Source organism: Triticum aestivum, chromosome 2A (assembly GCF_018294505.1).
Source record: "Triticum aestivum cultivar Chinese Spring chromosome 2A, IWGSC CS RefSeq v2.1, whole genome shotgun sequence".
Lineage (NCBI taxonomy): Eukaryota > Viridiplantae > Streptophyta > Magnoliopsida > Poales > Poaceae > Triticum > Triticum aestivum.
In genome coordinates, this window is record NC_057797.1 from 395,720,868 (window position 1) to 395,735,365 (window position 14,498).

The following is a 14,498-nucleotide window of genomic DNA, read 5'->3' on the forward strand; positions in this document are numbered from 1 at the left end:
GGGGGGATATTCGTCGTCTTACCTTCGGATTCTTCTCCAGTCTATATTATGGGCGACATACGAAGCCTAGGTAGGCCCTTCGTGGTAATCATGGAGATGGACCGCCCCGGGGATGGCACGGTGTGAAAGCGGCTGCGACGGCTTGGGTTTATGATCGAGATATGGCTGATACCATGTAGAAGGGATAGAGAGGGATTGGTGGAATTTGTCACTGTACTACTTGAGCCGTGTGTGTATATATATATATATCTGTGTGTGTGTGTGTGTGTGTGTGTGTGTATAGGAGTACATGATCAACTTGGAGTACCAGACAAGGTAGAAACAAACCCTAGTCTATCCTATACTTCCTAATAATCACGATACTCAACACCATGCAATATCGCATATATTTTGGCCTCCAGAGCATCATTGTAGTTAGATAGAAATTTGTATGCTGCAAACACAACTAACGCATAAAATCATACCCGTTGTTGGCATGGCATCCACCTCAGCGAAAAAGCCAGCCACTGGCAATGGCAGATGTTCAGCTGGGGGAGGGGCCAGGCCATAGGTAGGGGAGGATTCTCCTCCATCAGTTGCACCATCTCCACTGACACTGGCATCTTCACTTTCAAAATATCCTTTGTCGAAAAACTTATGGGCATTTCTTATAGATTTCTAGTGGCTCCATAATTGAGGGGATTTCTTATGAAACATATCATTTCTCAATTTCCATATCCTTCAAACAAGCAATATGATCATGCGTATGGTAGATTTTTTCAGAAAGGAGGATGACCCCTGGTCTCTGCATCCCATAATGCACACAACCATTTTATTAAGTAAAGTACCAGGCCAGTACAAAGGCCATCGCAATGATCAAACAATCATTCTTGAGGCCGTTGCATCAGAGGATCTATGGATCTGACATTCATTCTTTGGATTGTGTGGCTCTCACAATGGCATAAATGTGTTTTCCAAGTCATCACTATTTGCTAGGCTTGTTACCAGAGATGCTCCTCCTTGCAGTTATATGATCAATGGTCGTGAGTACAGGATGGGTTACTACCTTGCAGGTGGCATCTTTCCTCCATGGCCCACATTTGTCAAAACAATTCTAGTCCAAAAGGTAACAAAAGTTATCACTTTATTTGCAACACATCAACTGCCGACTAGGAGGGATGTGGAGAGAGATTTTGTTGTTCTTCAGAATTGCTTTGCAATCGTTTGTGGTATTGTCAAGTATTGGGACTCCAAGGTTCTATGGAAAATCATGACTTGTTGCATCGTCTGTCATAACATGATCATTGAATATGAGAGACACATGCTTGAGAACATTCCGTACATCACCAATGGGAATCCCATTGAGCAAGAGCACGATGAAAAAATGATCCAGGCATTCCTCGAAGCACATCATAGGATTGAGAACCGACAAGTTTATACCCAGCTCCAAGATAATCTTGTCGAGCATGAGTGGCATCTCCATAACACTTCATAGTTGTGCTTTTATCATGCTATTTACTTCATTTGAACTATGTCGTGTGTGAATATGAATCATTTGGTTTGTAAACTAGTCACTCCATTCCTTTATCTAAGGTGTACTTTTTGGGGCACGATGACCTAGGAAACAAATTATAGATAATTTAGGACAAAATTACTCTTGACAAATTTGTTAGTTAGTGGAAAGTAAATTAGTTAGGCTATGAAATGAAGAGATACTGACAATCAGGGGAGAGATACTTTCCTTTTTTCTAGAAAAAGAGATACATGCAATCAGAAGAGCATTATGAGAAATTAGAAGAAATGCACCTTAAATTGCGGAATTTTATCAACAAAACATATACACCTTATATAAAGGAACGGAGGGAGTATGAATTTGTTCAATTTGTGTATTGTGTGAAACTTATTTATTATGTTTGTTTTTTATGTATGCTAATATGTACTTGCAATGTATTAAGTAAACTACAATTGGAATATTTGGCAAACTCTGTTAAATATACGGGATCGGTTAGAAATGACCAAAACTAAAAGAGTAAAAAATACTCCACTAAGATTTACTTGGCGGTTTACTCCTCTAAAATTTAAGAGATCGACTAGAGATGCCCTTAGCAATTATGTATGAGTACAGAGATAGTGTGCGATGCTTTTTGAGTGTTTGAAACATGACATGTTGTTGTCTTGGAGTTGAATCTTGATGATTTGGTTCTGTCCGAAGAGCATCTACAGTCGGCGCTCCAAAGCTCCTCATGCGTTCGGGTGGACAGTCGATCACTGTTCGATAAAAAAATCGACCCATCCGAGCACCTCAAACCAGTCTCAAATGCCCGGGCTGACTAGCACCCCTCATATCCATTCCAAATGTAGCAAGGATATGTATTAGAATGGTATAGAGGAGGATTGGTGGAATCGATGATTATTTCTTGAGCCTCGTGGGCATATATATAAGAGTACAATGGCCAACTTAGAGACAAGACAAGGCAGGACCAAACCCTAGCTATCCTTACTTCCTAATAATCATAATACTCAACATCCCCCCATAGTCACAACGATAGCGACGTAGATGGTGAGATTGGAGAAGAATCTGAAGGCAAGCCGACAGACCCCCCCCCCACACACACACGGTCATAACGGTCGATGCATCGCGGAAGTCGTGGCTGGAGTGGAAACCAACGAGCTTGCTCAAGCAAGGACGTAGCCCTTTTTTGCCATTGTTGAGGTAGCCGAGAGCATGGGGTGGTGTAGTTGTGGTCGAGGTAGCTGTGCAAAGAATACCGTGGTTGATGTCGAGTCAGGGTGGCCGGTATCGAGGAAGTCACCGTGGAACCGTGAGGGCAAGGAGGAGCTGAGTTAGTCATGGGTGCAGTGGTGTCAAAGTAGTGGTGCACCAGGAATAAGACAATGTTGATGAGGCATCGCACCGGGTTTGGCTAACTCGGGGGAACGTCGTAGACAAAGGAATGTGTCGGTGTTACCAGCACCGGGCATGCGTAGACGAATGAAGCCGAAGTTCATGAAGCGTCTGTAAGATTCAGGGCTCCATGGACCCAAGAAGGTCCGAACTCTGGGGCGTGTGCGAGGATGTCAACCTCTCCAGTCTCAAGCTCGTCACCCTATAGCCTAGCCTCGCTGGGTGCACGCACGAGCGGGGAAGAAGATGAACACGGCAGTTTACCCAGGTTCGGGCCACCTTGCGGTGTAAAAACCTACTCCTGCTTTGTGGTGGATTGGCCTCATGAGGGGCTGAGAATGAACTAGTACAGTGGATGAACAGCCTCGCGAGGGCTATGGTGGTGAGGGTGGAAAGGATCTGATCCACCTCTATGGTAGTGGCTAAACTATATTTATAGTGGCCTTGGTCCTCTTTCCTCGAAAACTTAGGCGGGAAGGGATCCCACAACGGCCAATTTGAAAGGGGACAAGTAGTACATCTAATCCTGACGAAAGGTGGTCTTCGCCTCCAAAGCTTCTGGTCGTGACGCAATAGTGCGCTCGGTGATGACATCCGTCCTGTCGAGCTCGTGGTCTTGGTCTTGTATCACCAGAATGGAAACCTTTGGGAGATTCCTCGGGAACATGCGCTCGTCCTTGCTCCCTTAGCACCAAAAGGGAAACTGTCTCCTCTGCACCTGCTGGCGCCTGCCTGGTCGTGGTCATCACGGCTCATGTCATCGCAGCCTCATGAGGCTGGGTACCTGCATAGAAATCTCCGCTCCTCGGGAGGTCACCTGGCGAGGCCGCTCCCTTTGGAGGTCTTGGTGTCGTCCGCTTTGCGAGGCTAGGGCCCTCGCGAGGGTCTTGTCTTAGCGGCCTTGCAGATGGGCCATACCAGGCCATCGAGGGAGCCATGCCGTGGGCCGCAGGCAGGCAAGTATAGGTACCTTGGTTCCCAGAACACCGATAGTAGCCCTCGGGCCCAAGGCGCGCTCGGGTTGGCTTCGAGGTGAAGCCAAGGGGCAAGGGCGAAGCGCCGTGGGGCCCAATCGCTTGTGGGCTAGGCTTGACGTGTGGCGCCTGACGGATGCGGACGCCTCCACTTCCCCACGCCGCCTTGGCAACCGCCCTAGGATGACAAAATATTGGAGCACGTCCACAGAACCATCATTGCCCTGCTGTGCGCTTGCCTTCTACTCCTTCTCCTTTCTGCAAGCTTGTGACTTCTTTGTCGGATTCCGTGCGAGCTCCAATCCGCCTTGCCACCATGGCCCCCAGGAAGAAGAGGGGCAAAGCTCCGGCAGGGGCAGATCCCCCGGTGGGGCCGGAGCCCGCGTTGGTCAGGTCCACCATGATCAACCTCGAAGGGCTGGACAAGGTTCGGCATGTGATTGCCGCCGACTGCAATGAGTGGAAGGCGGCGAAGATCTAGTCGGCCTCCCGATCTTTAACCAATCTGGAGGCTACCAATATCCCTCTCCATCTTCATGCCCTTCTCTCTGGCCTGTTGCCGCCGTTCTCCGATTTATTCAATGTCGTGCTTGCGCATTATGAAATCCATGCATTGCATCTGGATCCCGGGTCCGTCGTTCTTCTCTCCTCCTTCGCGTTCTTGTGTGAGTCCTTCATGGGCATCGCCCCATCCATGGCCCTGCTTCGCCACTTCTTCTCCCTCTAGATGGTCGCTGGCGGGTAGCGCTCGGGGTGCTTGTCGCTTCAGGCGGTGGCAGCGACTGCAGGCTCCGGCATCGACACCATGCTCCGCCCGAATGCGGGGGAATTCTGGAGGAAGTGGGTGTATGTTGATGCCACCATGTACAGTCCCCTGCTCAGGATTCTGTCGGCCCCATGGAACCGAGCTCCGGATGGGGGCACGTGGAGCTAGTCGACCCGCGGCTCGTTTGAGTCATGACCAGGCCGGCCAGCCTGAGGAAAGCGGGGGTGACGATGGCGATGGTGGTGAGGCGTTCGGCGGCGTGATGTTTACTACACAACCTTCTTCTTGTAGATGTTGTTGGGCCTCCAAGTGCAGAGGTTTGTAGGACAGTAGCAAATTTCCCTCAAGTGGATGACCTAAGGTTTATTAATCCGTAGGAGGCGTAGGATGAAGATGGTCTCTCTCAAGTAACCTTGCAACCAAATAACAAAGAGTCTCTTGTGTCCCCAACACACCCTATACAATGGTAAATTGTATAGATGCATTAGTTCGGTGAAGAGACGGTGATACTAGTGGTATATGGATGGTAGACAAAGGTTTTTGTAATATGAAAATATAAAAAACAACAAGGTAACTAATGATAAAAGTGAGCACAAATGGCATTGCAATGCGTTGAAACAAGGCCTAGGGTTCATACTTTCACAAGTGCAAGTTCTCTCAACAATAATAACATAATTGGATCACATAACTATCCCTCAACATGCAACAAAGAGTCACTCCAAAGTCACTAATAGCGGAGAACAAACGAAGAGATTATTGTAGGGTACGAAACCACCTCAAAGTTATCCTTTCTGATCGATTTATTCAAGAGTCCGTACTAAAATAACGTGAAGCTATTCTTTCCATTCAATCTATCATAGAGTTCGTACTAGAATAACACCTTAAGACACAAATCAACCAAAACCCTAATGTACCTAGATACTCCAATGTCACCTCAAGTATCCGTGGGTATGAGTATACGATATGCATCACACAGTCTCAGATTCATCTACTCAAACCAACACAAAGTACTTCAAAGAGTGCCCCAAAGATTCTACCAGAGAGTCAAGACGAAAACGTGTGCCAACCCCTATGCATAGGTTCATGGGCGGAACCCGCAAATTGATCACCAAAACATACATCAAGTGGATCACGTTATATCCCATTGTCACCACAGATAAGCACGTGCAAGACATACATCAAGTGTTCTCAAATCCTTAAAGACTCAATCCAATAAGATAACTTCAATGGGAAAACTCAATCCATTACAAGAGAATAGAGGGGGAGAAACATCATAAGATCCAACTATAATAGCAAACCTCGCGATACATCAAGATCGTACCACCTCAAGAACACGAGAGAGAGAGATCAAACACATAGCTACTGGTACATACCCTCATCCCCGAGGGAGAACTACTCCCTCCTTGTCATGGAGAGCACCGGGATGATGAAGATGGCCACCGGAGAGGGATTCCCCCTCCGGCAGGGTGCCGGAATGGGTCTAGATTGGTTTTCGGTGGCTACGGAGGCTTCTGGCGGCGGAACTCCCGATCTATTCTGCTCCCCGAATGTGGGGACCCCGACTCATAAGTCGAGATCACCGAATGCATGTGTACAGTGATCCCAAAGATCAATGCTCACTGAACACAGAGAAGCTGAATAACAAGAGTCTTACATCCATACATACCGTTTTACACAAGTAGGACCATTATGGTCAAGTCTTGAGTATATCATCGCAGCGGAAATCTTCAATAACAACTTGGACCCATGCCATCTGCCTTAACCCTACAGGCATTCTGACTGGGAAGCATCCTAGCTCGCATGTTCGTCACCAAGGTACTCTTCATTATATCATGTTCTTTCATGCCTGGCCAATAAAATAACAAGTGGCAAGCCAATGAGTACTTTGAATGTACTCGCAAGCAACCAATGTTTTGGCTCAAGATACAACAATGCATGACATAGGTAAATTTTTGCAGAAAGCTAGTTTTGAGTGCAATGACATGTTCAACAACTTGTAAGACATGCATCAGGAGAATTCAAGTAACCATGAGGACAGGTTACAGATATCAACATAAATAGAGTAGGCATCAACCCAACTCAATCATGTCAAGCCCTTTGACTTGACCCAAGTAATTCTTCCCACTTATCCAAACACACACACTGGTTTTTAAACATGTGTACGTAGCCCAAGAGTGGTTACCCAACTGTCCTTGACCGTGGACACGGCTATTCAAATAGTTTTACACTCTATAGAGGTTGCACACTTTACCCACAAGATCCGGGGAACTTCCGTGTCATCCACGACCTGTGGTACCTCAAGTACCCAGGGTAAGCACCCGATCACTATCTTTCCCTAGACGACACTAACATGGAGTCCACTCGATTGGTAGTAACCCCCGTGCCCAACATTTCACAACTTTAAAATTGTGGAGCCTCGCTCCCATATTCATCACATACCACTGGCATGGGGTACCAACGGTGTGTCCGGTGCCCCATAAAAATGTTCTTGGCCGCCCTACCTGGCACGACCCTGTCCAACTATCCCCCATCACTAGTAATGCGGGCTCCAAGCTAGTATCGGCCTAGGTAATCAATGATGCCCTTTCCCATATAAGGGTAGAGTGGTTGCGCATGTAAGGTTGGAATAACGGTCGCAACTTAAACCAATCCATTTTTGAAAGCAACACACACACTTGCCTCGGTACACCACTTTGTCATCAAGCGGTTACCCATCTCATTATCTCCCTCGGGCATAAGTGGCACCCGACGGGGGTTTTGAAAAGTCCTTTGAAAATACTTTGCCTCCATCACCATGCATATTCCCGTCCCTTTTGCGTAGCAACTACTTTAGCATCCTATCTACTCCCACCGGCATAACCCTCATAAGGAGGTAGGGTCATGCACAATGCAAGTATCAACGAGGAAGTAACGGAGGCAACCATCAAAGTGGTTCCACCTCATCATGATTCCGTTGCAACAACAATATGATGCTATATGTCATGCATAAAAAGGGTTTCATAGACATGGTCAAAGGGCTGCTTGCCTGGTTCATCAAATTCTTCAAATCTTCTGGTCCAACTCCGAGTATCTCGTCTACTTTGTCAACTAACGTCGGAAACAATCATAGTAAGAAACACAACAAGGTAGGAAATAAAAGTGCTCTAAAAATATTAATTTGACTTTTCTAGGACATCTCTGGTTATATGAAAATTAACCAGGGTGGTTTCATTGGAATTGGGTCAGTGGATATTTCTAAACATTTCAATATGATGGAATCAAGGGATTTGTGGATTTGCAAGAAGTGGACAGAAATATATTTTTGAAAAATGAGCAAAGGCACACATTTAATAAACCATGATTTTAGAAGTATCTAGGAGTTGTTTTAACTGGATTTGGAGTTCAAATGATTTTCCTATGAATTTGCAAAGTTTACAAATATGAAGAAATGGCTCATTATTTTGTGTGGTACAGAAAGTATTAATAAAAATGTTCATAAGCTAAGTTATGAACATAGAAGCATCTAGGAATTTGAATCATGGCATTTGGATCAAATTTGAGCTCTCTGTGATTTTCTAAAGTACATGACAGAAATAGGAAAAATAGGATTTGATAAATATTTGTGAAGGAAATGCTTCTGCAAAATGTGACAATAGCACCCTGTGGTAGGGAATGATTTTAGGAACTACTAGAAATTTGAATCATCAAATTTGGAGTTCATTTGAATTATTTATGGATTTTATAAGTTACAGAAAAAAGAAAAAGAAAAGGGGAAAAGGGGTTTACCCTTATCCTACGCACTGGGCGGGAGATAGCAGTGGGCCGGCCCAGCGGCTCAGCTGCGAGGGTGGCAGGGGCGACATCGAAGGCGCCACAGGTGGAGTACGCCTTCACTGCGCGTGAAGCGGGTTTGCTCCCGGCCTGTCTCCACTTAAACGGGCGGGACCCACCCACCGGGTCGCTGACAAGCGGGGCCCGGTGCTCAGGCCGTCTCCTACCTCCCGCTTGAGCAGAGCAGAGGCAGGGGAGGCGAGGCCGAGCGGGTGCCGGCGTTCTCCTTAGCGTCACCGGCCATCTCCGGCGATGCCCAGCACACCGGCGGGTTCAGGAGGCCGAGACGCATCCGCCGAGGTGCGCCATGTCCGTAGGGGTGGTCGGATGCGGGCGCACCATCGGTCGTGGCGGGAGAGGCTGGCGGTGGTGATGGAACTCGACGGAACAGCCACGGGGAGGAGAGGGAGAAGCACGGGAGGGCCTCGCAGTGATGGTGGTGGTCCTCTAGTGCGGTCCAGAGGGAAGGAGGAGGAGAGGTGGGCGCGAATTTAGGCGGAGTCCGGCGGCTCGGCTCCGTCCATGGGGAGTGATGGAGGGCTCAGGGAGAGGTTTGGCTTCGTCCCGTGGGTCGCTGGGAGGAAGAGAGGGCGAAGGGGATCCAGAGGGAGGCCTGGGGAGGCTCTATATGGCGAGGCCACGGCTCACCGCGGACGTGGCCTACGGGCACCCGCGAAAATGGCCGTGGTAGCCACGGGAGGAGGCTCGGGGCTGTCTGCGGCGCTCGTGAGCATCGAGTAGGGCGCCATGAAGAGAGAGGAGGAGCAGGGCGAGCTCGAGGGGGTACCTGGCATGGGCGCATGCATTGGCCGAGCTGGGCGGCGTCTGGCGCTCGCCTCAGGGGATGAGAGAGAGGGGGAAGAAGGGGGACAACACGGTGGAGTGTTGCGGACATCGAGGCACCTCGACTGGCGCGAGGGGGAGGCTCGAGGTGGTCGGGTGGCTTGGGCAGAGAGCAGCTACAGTGCATGGGAGCACTATAGCGCGCTCTGGAGCACACCTTTGGCATGCCATGGCATAAAAAAAGGGGAAGTGGGCGCGGCCACTTGTGTCCAGTAGTGCTAGGGGGTAGTAAAGAAAGGGGAGGAAGCATTGGATGCTCTGGAGAGCCTCTAGGAGAGGAGAGAGGTTGAGGGAGAGAGAGAAAAGGGCTGTCCAGAGAGGCAAATGGGGGTTTTACCCCTCAATCATTGAGCTTTGGAAGAGGGGGAGCTACTGGAGGTTGCTGGTGATCAGGTTCAGCTATGGTAAAAACTTGTGCTCATGGAGATTAGTGGAAGAGGTCAAAATGATGATTTTGGAAAAATGGCAGAAGGTGTTTGTTGTTGGTTTGGGCAAGAAAATTAATTCCACTTGCCATGAGAATTAACAGGATGGAATGGCACTTAGAAATAGTGGGTTCTACCAAATTTAAGCTCATTTGGGCAAAGTTGCCAATGCAACTTTTGTAAACCCTAGAAATCAATAGAAATGGACTTTCCAAGATTTAGTCATGCAAATCTGTTCTCCTTGATGCACCACTTAGTTTAGTGTCATAATTGGAGGTTATGAACATGTCCACAAAAGTTGAGAGCAAAAGGAAAAAGTTTCCAATGTAAAGTTGCTCAAATTTGGTTCTGGACAGAGAGGGTTTTGGGGCACTTTGATCACGATAACATTATCTCCAACTTGAGCCATTTGGTCTAGGTGCATTATTACACCATCTAAGCATGTGCACCAAGTTTGAGAGAATTTGGACATGTTTGACAGTGCAAAGTTGTTCAAACTTGAAAAGGGACAGAAGTGGTTTTGAGAGGGTTTCATGGGGTTATACTCTTCGCCATGACATGGGACTTGGCAAGATCATCAAACATGTCATATGTGACATGATAGAATATTCTTTGAATTGTTGGGGAATATTTCCTGTAGAAATATTTCAAATCCTTGAAATATCCAGAAAGGGTTTTTGAGGGGTTTGACCAATAATTTGAACATGACCATGTGTTGAAACTCTTATATATGCACAATATATGTCCACTGAGTTTCCCTGATTTTTTTCAAATATTTTTGAAACAAATAAAATAATTTTTCCCTATTAAAGACCATTTCTGGCCTTAAGAAAAAGCTTTAAAATAAAATAGGAAAATAACTTTTAAAATTATATTTTTGTGGTTTATAGGAGTCCTATATCTAATAGGATTCAAATATACCTTTTGAAAGATTTTTCACACCCTAAATCAAGTACTTGCAGTGCAAACCTCAATTCAGGGTTTTTTGGAAAACTAATTTTTGAAAATACTATTTGGCCAAATTATTTTTGTAAGAAAATACTATATTGCTCTATACACATGGCATGATCATTGGGCAGAAGCTTGGGGCAAGGAGATGAGGTATAGAAGGTGGAGTTGTGTTGACTTTAAAAAGCACTTGAAAAACACAAAGAGAAAACCAACTCAAAAAAATAAAAGCCAAATAATGCAAAAGTTTTTGTCAAACCACACTTTATCATGATTTATTAGTTTAAGTGTTGTGGCATGAAAACCAGGGTGTGACAGACCTACCCCCCTTACAAGAATCTCGTCCCCGAGATTCCTAAACTAGGCGTGGAAAGGAATACAAAAACTGGACCTCGGGTAGTCTTCACGTCCTCATACTGCTTGTGCTTCCGAGTGGTGCTTCATGAACCTTGAAGTATTTGATGGTGTGGCTTTGTGTATGACGTCCTGCTTGATCCAGATTGCAATTGGGGTCTCTCGCGTAGGTCATATTGGGCTAGAGGTCGATGGCTCGTGGTCGATGTCCTTGTAGAGATCGGGCTAGTTAGGAAGTTGGAAACATTTCTGGAGTGGTGTCGTGTGGAAAAACATTGTGCATAGTGGGTGACTCAGGTGGTAACTCTAGCTGGTAGCCGCCTATTCTTCATCTTGAAGTGATCTTGCGTAAGGCCGATAAATCTTGGTGTGAGTTTCTCTTGACATGAAAATGCTTGGTCCCCTTGAGAGGAGTGGTTTGTAGATATGCACGGTCTTTGACAAGGAAGTTCACTTCTTGACGATGATGGTTGGTATAGTTCTTCCTCCTTGACATGGCGGTCTTCAGATGTTCCCTAACCAGCTGAACGGTTCTTCTTCCATCTTCGGGTAGGCAAGTATGTCATCAAGGAAGGATGGCAACTAACTTGTCCGAGTATAAGGTATAGGTTGGGGTATCAGTGGTGGTCATGGTTGGGTATTGGCCAAGGTTTCCTTGTCCTAGAGCCAAAGCCCATGGTTGTGATTCCGACCATATCGTGGCTTGGTGGGGCTTAAGGGTTTCAAGGATTCTAGTGTGCGAGCGAACGTTTGTCAACTTATCCTTAAGCACGGTTCCTGAGATGCCAATTGTTCTATCTAGTCCTTTAAACAAATAACCTTATACCACCGAAAGCATCAACTCTTGTGCTATATTAGGATGACAATGTGCTTGCTCACTACGTCCACTGGTTCCATAATGAGCCCAGTGATAAGCAAGATTACAGAGGCTTAACTGGTTCTCTTGCAATTCTGTGGGTCAAGCACATGGTTAAAGATTCGATATGGGGTATCTTATGAAGTCTTGAAGGGTCTAGGAATGGGTCTCTTATCTTGAGGGTTAAACATAATTCTACGGGGTTGCACTTGGTCATGGAGATTGTAGCAGAAGTCTTTATTGCTAGTTGGTTGTCGAAGTAGAATCCTTGGTGTACCTTGTCTTGCCGGTCTTCAGTTAAGGAGAGAGAGATGAGAGGGAAAAGTAGCATAGAGGAGGGGAATGCCTAAAGGGGGTTCTATAGTGCAAGTGCAAACAAACAAGTGCCGAAAGGGTCAAACAAAAGAAGCAAGGTAAGGAAGGTGATATAGTTGTGTACTTGTTGCCTACGGAAAAAAGGGCGACTGATATCAAAACAAAAACAAATAAAAACAAGCAACACATAGTCATGGTTCTATTCGAACCATCATACGGACTCGACTGCGCATAGGGGGTACACGACTCATCCTACCCTAGGGGTTCTCGGACTAAGTAGTTGTGCTTTGCTTCGTGCCTCGTGCAGTCTTCTGGGTTTTCCTCAGGTGTTGCTATGTCTCTTGTAGTTGTTCGATGAAACGATCCGGGTTAGGCCTGAAGATTCTTCAACAACTTCTTGCATGTTGAAGCGATGGGGTGAAGGTGGCTCCTCGTAGCAGGCATTGACTTGGTCTTCTGTTGTCTTCTTAATCATGATGATACCTTTTTGTCTTCTAAGGCATCGATGGTACCAAGTAGGTAATCCTTTATGCAATGACATTAACAAGGCATAGTAGGGGTCCAACATGTTGGTTACGTTGATGACAACATCGACACCAAGAGCGGGGGATGAGGAGAACCGTTTCCTGCTCACTATAGTGAGACGGACCAAATGGCTAGGTTCTCATCCACCGGTGGTTGCCGATGCAACAACGGTAACGACATGGTTACTCTATTAGCAAGGTATATCATGATCTTGCATTTCCTATGCCCTGATCATCATAGGCTAAGGTTGCATCATCTTGGGGCAGAGTCAAGGGTGTCACCATCTCCTGGGTCTTCAGGTCCTCATCCCTCGAGGATGTATCTTCTGTTGGTATCGTCTTGTTGTGATGTCACCAATCTTGTGTTCAGGAGATGTGGGTGAATGTCTGGCAAGGCATCTTCCTTCTAGATTATCCACGAGGATTACAAGGAATCCAGTGGTCAGGGGCATAAGGGTTCTAGCGACCAAAGGTTTTGAAGGGGAAGAGATCAATAAGGAAAGTATACCTTGAAGAAAAACTAAGAAGGGAAAGAGAAGTATAGACAGTTTTTGAAAACTAGCAATAGTTTTGAAAATAGTTTTACCCTAACTAACGGCCATGCTAACTAAGGCTTCCTACAGTCAGGATGGCCCTGATACCAGCTCTGTGGGGTCCCCGACTCATAAGTCGAGATCACCGAATGCACGTGTACAGTGATCCCAGAGATCAATGCTCACTGAACACACAGAAGCTGAATAACAAGAGTCTTACATCCATACATACTGTTTTACACAAGTAGGACCAGTATGGTCAAGTCTTGAGTATATCATCGCAGCGGAAATCTTCAATAACAAATTGGACCCATGCCATCTGCCTTAACCCTACAGGCATTCTGACTGGGAAGCGTCCTAGCTCGCATGTTCGTCACCAAGGTACTCTTCATTATATCCTGTTCTTTCATGTCTGGCCAATAAAATAACCAGTGGCAAGCCAATGAGTACTTTGAATGTACTCGCAAGCAACCCATGTTTTGGCTCAAGATACAACAATGCATGACATAGGTAAATTTTTGCAGAAAGCTAGTTTTGAGTGCAATGACATGTTCAACAACTTGTAAGACATGCATCAGGAGAATTCAAGTAACCATGAGGACAGGTTACAGATATCAACATAAATAGATTAGGCATCAACCCAACTCAATCATGTCAAGCCCTTTGACTTGACCGAAGTAATTCTTCCCACTTATCCAAACACATACACTAGTTTGTAAACATGTGGACGTAGCCCAAGAGCTGCTACCCAACTGTCCTTGACCGTGGACACGGCTATTCGAAAAGTTTTACACTCTGCAGAGGTTGCACACTTTACCCACAAGATCCACGGAACTTCCGTGTCATCCACGACCCGCGGTACCTCAAGTACCCGGGGTAAGCACCCGATCACTATCTTTCCCTAGACGACACTAACATGGAGTCCACTCGATTGGTAGTAACCCCCGTGCCCAAAATTTCACAACTTTAAAATTGTGTAGCCTCGCTCCCATATTCATCACATACCACTAGCATGGGGTACCAACGGTGTGTCCGGTGCCCCATAAAAATGTTCTTGGCCGCCCTACCTGGCACGACCCCGTCCCGAGAGAGAGCACCAACTCTCCCCTGTCACTAGTAATGCGGGCTCCAAGCTAGTATCGGCCTAGGTAATCAATAATGCCCTTTCCCATATAAGGGTAGAGTGGTTGCGCATGTAAGGTTGGAATAACGGTCGCAACTTAAACCAATCCATTTTTGGAAGCAACACACACACTTGCCTCGGTA